Here is an 8,998-nt window from a genome sequence, read left to right on the forward strand (position 1 = left end):
GAGAAGCCTACCATCAATCTCTCCCCAGAATCAAAACCTCTTATTTCCGGCATCTTTATATATTACATTTTGCCATTTTTTATTGAGAATAGTAACTGTGGCTACTGCTGTTTTCCCGGTTTGTTTGTCCCCAATAATTAATTCTCGCTGACTGTGTTCTATAGAGATCAGATGAGAATTTGTTTACACCCATTTTGGGGCATGTTCAATCATGAGAGACCGAATCATCGGATGATGGCTTGTTTGAACAGAGTAAACAAGGTTACATGCCAAGCTGACACTCTCAATAGATAGAGCGTTAACCGCCTAGAAATTGAGGGGGCGGGTGAATAGTGGAGCCTGAAATAGGCAGTTATCAAGAGTTCCCTACTTGAGAACGTGAGGTAATGGGGAACGGTTACCTGAATAAAACTATAAATAGGGATGTCATGATCTGAGAAAGAGGTCCATAACCAACATCAAACATGTCTTAGCATTTATCTTTTATCATTTACTTAGTTGTAGCTGTTCCGAATCGGATTAAGAAGCAATGAATTCATCTTCCCAAATGAGTCTTTCTTTTTAATTCGCTATCCCCCGCATTGACACATGTTGTCATTCATTCCATTAGTTAGCTAGCCAAATGGTCCGTCGATCTTGAAAAGTCATTTGCATTGTGCGTGCATCGGAGGCGTCGTTTACGTTCTGCTCACATTGACTTTTCCCCCCACAAGTTGTTCACATTCTACGCATGTAGACATGTCGTTCACATTATGCATGTGAAGAAATCCGCACATTTCGCGTCACGTCGTACTGTAAAAAGTCATTTCCATCTGTGTAAGAACATATGAGCCTAAGGAAGAAGTAACATTCCCCTGTTCTCAATCGCATGACATCCAATCCCAAGGGACGGAGACGTTTCGGTCGCCGACCCCTCAAATTGAGTTCCGATATGCCTCTCAGGAGGCTGGCACGCCCACACATTCACAACACACTCACAAGTGCACTGACCGACCACGTCGGACGATTTTAGGCCGAACAGAATGATATCTAGTTAACCAAGCAATAGTCTGAAACCACTTTTCTAGCCACTACTCAAGCACCAAGCTCAAACGCACAAGATAAAACACATTTATGAAAAATTCAACAATTAAGACTCCCCTATGAAACAACCCACAAACACACTATCCTCGTCCAACAGATACTAAGAACAATGCGAAAAAAAAACTGAATTATTACGATAATGCCACTACAAAGAAAATACTGCTACCACTTCCTAGACAGGCAACAAATAAAAATTCTCCATCAACAACTTCAAAATACAAAGAACAAAATGAAATGTGAGGAGATTGAGATTATTATTATTTTTTGATTTCCTCTTCGTACTTCTGAGTGAGGGAGAGGCGTTCTTCTTCGGACATGTCGGGTCTCAAGACGACCATGGTCTCGTACTGGCGGAGCCCCGGCGGGCACTGGGGCTCCTCTTTGTCCTCTACGGCAATAGCCGAGGGGGGTTCTCCCTCGTCTTCTGCCCTGCCTCCTTCGAAGAACGAACCTGAGAAATCTAAGGCTAGGGCACGGATGGAATGGCGAGGCACGTTTTTTCTAGGGCTTGGTTGTAGGGGGTGTGAATGGGGAGAATTGGAGGCAAAAGAATCCTTACGCAAGGAGAAGGAGAGGATATGGTGAAAATGGGGGGGTATTTTGGGGAAGAAAATATCAGAGTAGAAGGTAGAGACGCCCTGTTTGAGAAATTGAGAGAGAGAGAGAGGAGAGAGGAGAGAGGATAAGGAGGTGATCTAACCGCCGTCGCGACTGACTACAGAATCATCAAACATAATTTATGATAAATTCGCATCCCCTCTAGTATAATACGCACTCCTCTTAGTGTGAATTGTGGGTAGACTTTAACGCTTGTTCATGTTAAATGGGGTGCGAATTATCCTACAGGGCGTGCGAATAAATAATCACCCATTTTTAATTCCTGAAATACCCTTCCATTTTTATCTTTGTTTTTGGGGTACGGAGATTTTATATGGTGAGTGGGCGTAAAGTCCAGGTTTTTTAGGAAGTAAAGTGGGGCCCACTTCAGAGGATGATATAAACCGTTCATTTGTTGTCACATAACTTAAATAGGCAGTACCTTATTGATCATCTCCAAAGGATGAAAGTTGAGATTCTTGTGAGTTTTAGGTGAGGTTTAATCACTAAAATAATCCCTCAAAATCTCAAAACAAGATCTTGAAGAACGAGGAAGATCTATAGGTTTTGGATTTTTCTAGTTTTAGGGTTCAAGAACAAAGAAAATAGAAAATCTGATTTACTAACCTTGTTTGTGCTGATTTGATTGAAGAAATAGAAGAAAATAGGTGAGAGGAGATGAGAGAAGAGGTTCCAAGCCACAAGAAGAAGAGAGAAGAAAGCCAAAATTTCTGGCTTCAAGCAAAACATCTATTCTATTCAATATTCAAAAAGTCCCTTACATTACTTTCATAAGATGTATTTATAAGAAAATAAACCCTAGAAGATAACTTAAAACCTTAGTAACTAATCTCAACCATTCATCTAATCCAAAGTAAACTAAGTAAAGTTGAAAACTTATCAAAAACAGTAATCCCGTAATAGACCTATCCCACTTCCTAAAAACACTCATAACTTGCTCAAAACACATCCAAATCATGTGATCTTGGGCTCATTAGATAGGTAATTGTAAATCCTTTCTAATATTACCAAAAATACGCCAAACGTATGAGATTTGATGCCTAAAAAGTAGGCGACAAATAAAATGACGAAAATATAAAGTAAATAACAAAAAAAAAAAAAAAGACGCCCATTTCTGTGGCCCATGCTAGAGTCCCCGCCATCAGTCTCGGCCATATCCGCGCTTATAAAACCTTGAATCCACGCCCATTGTTGATGGCCCCATCACTTATGTTCCTAGAATATGCACCCACACCAATTTTCTTTTGGTATACACTTGTTTTGCTCAGTTATCTCGATTAGTAACAGTTTGCATTTCTAACTTTTAAGCTTTTACTGGAAGTTTGAGTCTGGTGTTTTCCATAATAGTCCCGAGGAATAATTGTTGGCCATAATACCCATAACCACATATATACGTGCCTTGATAATAATTGTTGGCTATGACAACATTATCTTGTGATACTAACAATATGTTGATATGCCACTATTATTTGCTAATTAGTCAGGATAAAGAATCAAAATTTGAAATTATTGATTAATCTAATCCATGTTATATGTACATCTTTTCGCAAATAATGCTTTGAACTTAAATTTAAAACTAATTTAATCTAAACCAACCTTTATTTGTTTATTTATCCGTGTTATTCTATGCGTTGCTCCTACATGCACACTAATTTTTGTAGTGGTCAGTCTGAGATGAAAACTGGTTTCTGATTAATAGCACTTCTCTCTTCTCATAGCTGCGGAGCTTGCTTTATACCGCGAGGAGCATATTTTGAACTGTAATCAGCCTGACACAGAGGATGGCGTGGCATATGAAAATCAGGATGAGGAAGCTGTGGCAATGATTGAAGAATCGCCTTCAGGTGGTGGAATGCTTTCCAGTCGAGTTGGTACATTTATCTCTGTTTTCTTTATTTAATGAATTTCTTATCTTCATCCGAGAAAATATCAATATAGATAATGAAAATGGATTGTGGCATGGATTTAAGAAGGCTGTATTATAAAAGTATTAAAAAATGTATGTGTTGAATACGCTTCCAAGTGTATTTCATTTACAGCTTATTTCATCGGAAATTACTATCAAGCATCGGCTTGAAAACCAAGAGTTTCATGACCTTCCTATGTCTTATGTATTTGTTTCTTTAGAACCCTACCAGGTGGCCTTCTTTTTTACATTTCCAGGGATTGGGGTATGTTATGTACGATTTTAGCACTTTCACAGACTCCTTTGTGCTGAGTATGAGTTGTCTTGATATATTATTTTGTTAAAAAAGGTCAAAATACAGTAAGGCTCTTATAATTAATATTTTCGGTGGCTTATTTTTATATAAAATATTAGAACCTATAAAGTATTAAGAAAAAAAATCCTATGACCCAAAATTTCTCAAAGTTTATCACCACACTTCACATTTATTTCATTTTTAGCATTTAATGCTTTTAATACTGATAGAGAAAGTAGGAAGAGAGAGATGAGCCTTACACTTGTCATTTTGAGGCTTACACTTGTCATTTCAAAGAGAGATGACTAGTTACTGCCCATAGCATTTAATGCTCTTACATGAGAGAGAGAGTGAGAGAGAGATGAGTGTACTCTTAATGCTTTTTCACCCCGTCGTTTCTCTTCATTCTATTTTGTACCAACATATAGTAAAATAAAATACATGTACTTTGAACAACATTTTCTAGATAGGTACTCTCTTATATCATATATCACTTAGATTTTTCTATTTTTCTTTATTAAGTATTAGAAATAAGAGATTATAAATTTCCAACGTAGGAACGATGTCGGTTCTTGGTCTAGCAATAGGATATACGAGATTATAAATTTATGGAGAATTAATTATGAGAGCCCTAACTGTACTCCTTTTTTTTAACGGTAGTAATAATTTATTAAAGAAGCCCTAACTGTACTCCTTTTTCGTTTTTATTTTTAATCATTAAAAAAATAACTAAAGGAAATTCAAGAAGAATTACAAACAACATGATCCACTGAAATTTCCAATAGAAACCAGAATGTTTTCATTTCCGCGGCAACCATAACTAGAAATGAAATTTAAAACCTTTATAGGGTTCGAGTCACCGAAACAGCCTCGCTGCAAAGCAGGGGTAAGGCTGCGTACATCTAGCCCTTCCCAGACCCCGCAATGACAGGTGCACTGGGCCGCCCTTTTTTTACACCTTACTATTGTTGATGTTTGGATTCCTCTGATCGGCCCATTCGGGGCAGCCTTTTTTTATTTTACTTGTTTTAAGAAATTTACATCTTTCATCACTGTCAGCACTTCACAGCCATTAAATGGTTGAAAAAGACAAAAATGAGGTCACTAGAGTCACAAGGGTGTTCGGCTAACTTGTGCTTGGTGCATAGAATATGAACAGATATTTGATTTTTTCTATGCCAAAAACTTTGTATTTTTTTTCTTCCAAATCTGAGATGAATTTTAATTCTAATTTGAAGACAACATTTCGACCTGTGTCTCTAATTATCTGCACTTTTTAAATTTCTAACTAATGCAGAATTTTACTTTGTAGGAGATGAGGCTGGACCCAGCAATGATTCGTCCTGGAGTATGGAGTGTTCTACTGTTTTGAGAGTTAAAACTATACACATAAGTTCTCCAATTTTAGCTGCAAAAAGCCCATATTTCTAGAAGGTAGGATATTAAATTAGTTCTTCCTACTTTTATAATTTCCTGTTCTAAATTACTCAATTCCTTGCTGTTATTTTGAAGCTTTTCTCAAATGGCATGCGAGAATCAGAGCAACGGCATGTAACTCTGCGAATCAATGCCTCGGGTAAAAATGAAAGAATCTTATATCTCTATGTTTTTTTTTGCCTTCTGTTGCAAGGATGATGGGTTGCATTTTTTTTTTTCAAATTGCGTTTGGCGCTCACTTTTTATCATAGGGGTTCATGACAAACTGTAGACACCCCATTTTGACCGTGCCCTAAACCTTCCGATTTTGTGCGAAACCCCATCAAATCAATTAGGTAGGGTCCCAAACTTCACCCTAAGCTAGCTTAGGGTCTCACTAAGGTCCCTGTAAAATTTCGTCGAAATTCGAGCGCGTTTGCCTATCGAACGAGCTGAGATGGTGTCATAGTGTAAACCAGAAAGAGGGGTGAATTCATCCTGAGGGGGGGGCGAATTTATCCTGGAAAGCACGAATCTGGGCCTAAAAAAAACACGGATTGCGCGCGCGCGTTCATCAAATTTTGTGCGCCTATTAAATGGTAGTGCCCATATCCACACCCTATTTTGCTATAAATATATGTTTAAGCTCATTTCCAAAAAAAAAAAAAAAAAAAAAGAATTTTCATTTTCCTCTTCTAGAGAGAGAAACTCTGTGAAGCTAGAGAGAGAGAGTAGATCTCGTGCGATCTAAACCCTAAATCCGTTCCTCTTTCTCCTCCGATCGTTTTTCCGGTTGATTTTCCGGTCATTCTTCTTCTCCGGCAAGCTGTAGTTGTCTTTTGTGCTTCAGATTTGAATTAATTTCTTTTTGCCGAACCCTAGCTTGACCTTTTAATCATAGATTCGAACCAAGAACCCTAGCTCTAGTGTATTTCTTTGTGTGATCTAACTAGTTGATCATTAGATTGATTACTATTGGTTCAAATCTGACGGATCTTGTGGTGAAACTTTAGATATTTTTCTCTTTTCTTCTCCGACTAGTTCTTTCCGGTAAGATCTATCAGAGATCCAGCCTAATATTCCTTTACTCGATCATCCTAGAGTGGAAACAAATTACAGAGAGAAGAAGAAGAAGAAGGAGAAGAGGTAAACTCATTACGCCATTCATTGGATAACGATCCTTGCAAGTTCATCATCTCAGGTAAGTTTTATTGAATTCAATGTCATCCTTGATTTAATAAAAATCACACTGCATTTCAAATCATATTGTTTGTATAGAATATTGGCTTTATCTCTTTCATAATTTGAAAAATGAATGTGAATACATGATTTTCTTTGAATATCTTTGTTATTTTATCTCATTGGATAATCATTTTGTTAATCTCATTTATTAGATTCCTTCAAGTTCAATAATTGTTTCTTGGAATTAATTTAGAGTTTAGTTGTTTGTAGGTTTTATTCAATGCCTGCGAGAATTTCTAATTTATGTGATTTTCTGGTTAATTTCTGGTTTGTATTGCTATCTATGAGATATGGTTATATTATAGCCCTGTTTTGGATTTGTGCTGCCTAATTTTTGTAATTTTTTCACTAATTTCTGAAATAGTACCATCATTTCATAGATCTGTTGGAAACGGATATACTATAGCCTTATTCGAATCTCAATGTTGATATTTTAGGCCTCCATATGAATTTTTTTTTTAAAGCATGATTTAGGATGTCAAATCAGAGGAGTTTAAGAGTTTTCATTGGTAATATTAGATAGACCTGCTATTTTTTTTTATGTGCCTAAGCTTTGCCACTTATTTTATGAATAATTGATAAAATATTTGCATAAATAGATAGGGCCTTCATTCCTTTAGAAATTTGATGTGGTCATTCATTATTGATTATAAAATTTTGATAAATAGTAGAATTATGATGTTGTAATGTACTTGAGCTTTAATAAGTATAGTTGAATGTTTAGAATGAAAAAGTCTTTGAAAAGCATTACAGACAATGAGCTTGGAGGCTTATGAGTCACTTGTTCGGAATTTATTGAATTCAAAATTTTGATTCGGGAAATGAGGTTTTTATAGCTCAGATTTCAGCCCTGTTTTGATTTCAGCACCCGTTTTGAGAAGTTTAACATGATCACATTTCAATGATTCTTTTGTTTTTCTGATAGATATATAACAATTTCCATAAAAAAAATGAAATTCGAAAAATCAGATTTTCACTTGAACTTAATTCATGGCTCTGTTATCATTTAAAGGGCATACAATGAGATGATCTTAGCATATTCATAGCTGTAAAGATATTCTTAACCTGAAAGAAATTAAATTTTTTTTTTTTTCTTACTAGAATAATTATGTTCTCATAGAGAACATCTCTTTAATTTCTCTTTGATTATACACATGGGTCAATCATAGTTCAGCAGTGTCTTTATCATCTTGTGCATGCTTTATTTTAGTTCAATTATATTTAATTAACATGTGCATGTTCAGCTATATCTTCATATTCACAAGTATGTACAGTCTTGTCTTGTCATTTCTAGCTCTAATATCACCACCACACCGCCATATTTTAATATTTACATTATCTCACATTCAGTTCTTGCCCAGTTGAAGTGTGGTCTCCTCTTGTATGTTTGCATAAATGAGAACCTATGTTTCCCATCTTGCCCATTTTAATTTCAAATTATAATGCACTTTTTGAACTGTAGAAAAGAATGTCCTATCATGAGAATAAAACTTTATAAAACGCCAAAAAAAGATTGAATTGATAATTGATTAAGCATGATAGCACAGGTTGATTATGATTTCAGTTGAATAGGAAGGTTGAGATTGAATGGTTATGCGAGCATACAAATGCTAACATCTGTATAACAAGAGGGAAATTTACTTGATTTGATTTGATGAAATATAGGTTCAGTACTCTTGTTGGTTGTGATAATCTTCAATGCTTTCAATACTCATTTTATATATGCACCACATTATATTCACTTGAAAGAGAGAAAAGATTTTAATACAAATGCTAGTTGATGGTATTGGCATGTTTATCCAACTGTTGATTAAATGTCATTGCATGATAGTTGTATCCTCTTAATCATTGAGATTTTGGAAGAGATTCAATTATTAGATCATTAAAAGATTTCATCAGAAAATTCTTCAAAGAATACACCCAATCATCAAGTAATGTTTTTCATGTTAACCACAAGTATACTTTGTGTTAAGCACCTGTTTCAGAAAGCCATATATTTCACTTGTACACCATTTAAAAAAAAAAAAAAGAGATTACATCCACACAGCTGCTGTCCCATAGCACAGCTGTTGTCCTGCACAGCACAGCTGCTGTCCCACAGCACAGCTGCTGTCCTGCACAGCACAGCTGCTGTCCCACAGTACAGATGCTGTCTTGCACAGCACAGCTGCTGTCCTGTACAGCACAATTGCTGTCCTGCAGTGCACAGCTGCTGTTCTAGCAGATTATACACTCTGTGATTCATGATTTTAGGTTGGGATAAGATCACATAATTGTTGCCTTGCATGACATAGCTGCTGTCCAACCAAGGAATGCATTTAACAGTTGAAATTTTGTTTGCATATAGCTGCTGTCCAATCAGGGAATGTCTTTAACAGTAGAAATTTTGCTTGCACATAGCTGCTGTCCAATAGATTTTAGAACTCTACAGTTATGAT

At 36.1% G+C, this 8,998-nt stretch overlaps 1 long non-coding RNA gene across 1 annotated transcript; it reads left to right on the top strand.

Annotated features, from left to right (window-relative positions):
• The first annotated feature begins 3,424 nt into the window (after nucleotides 1-3,424).
• Nucleotides 3,425-5,599, top strand: LOC143892259 (uncharacterized). The gene is made up of 3 exons (XR_013255465.1): nucleotides 3,425-3,572; nucleotides 5,215-5,336; nucleotides 5,415-5,599. It is a non-coding gene; the product is annotated as an uncharacterized LOC143892259 (long non-coding RNA).
• The last annotated feature ends 3,399 nt before the right edge of the window (nucleotides 5,600-8,998 follow it).

The sequence above is a fragment of the Tasmannia lanceolata genome, unplaced genomic scaffold (assembly GCF_043159265.1).
Source record: "Tasmannia lanceolata isolate RefF3 unplaced genomic scaffold, GAP_Taslan_0.1 ptg000015l, whole genome shotgun sequence".
NCBI lineage: Eukaryota > Viridiplantae > Streptophyta > Magnoliopsida > Canellales > Winteraceae > Tasmannia > Tasmannia lanceolata.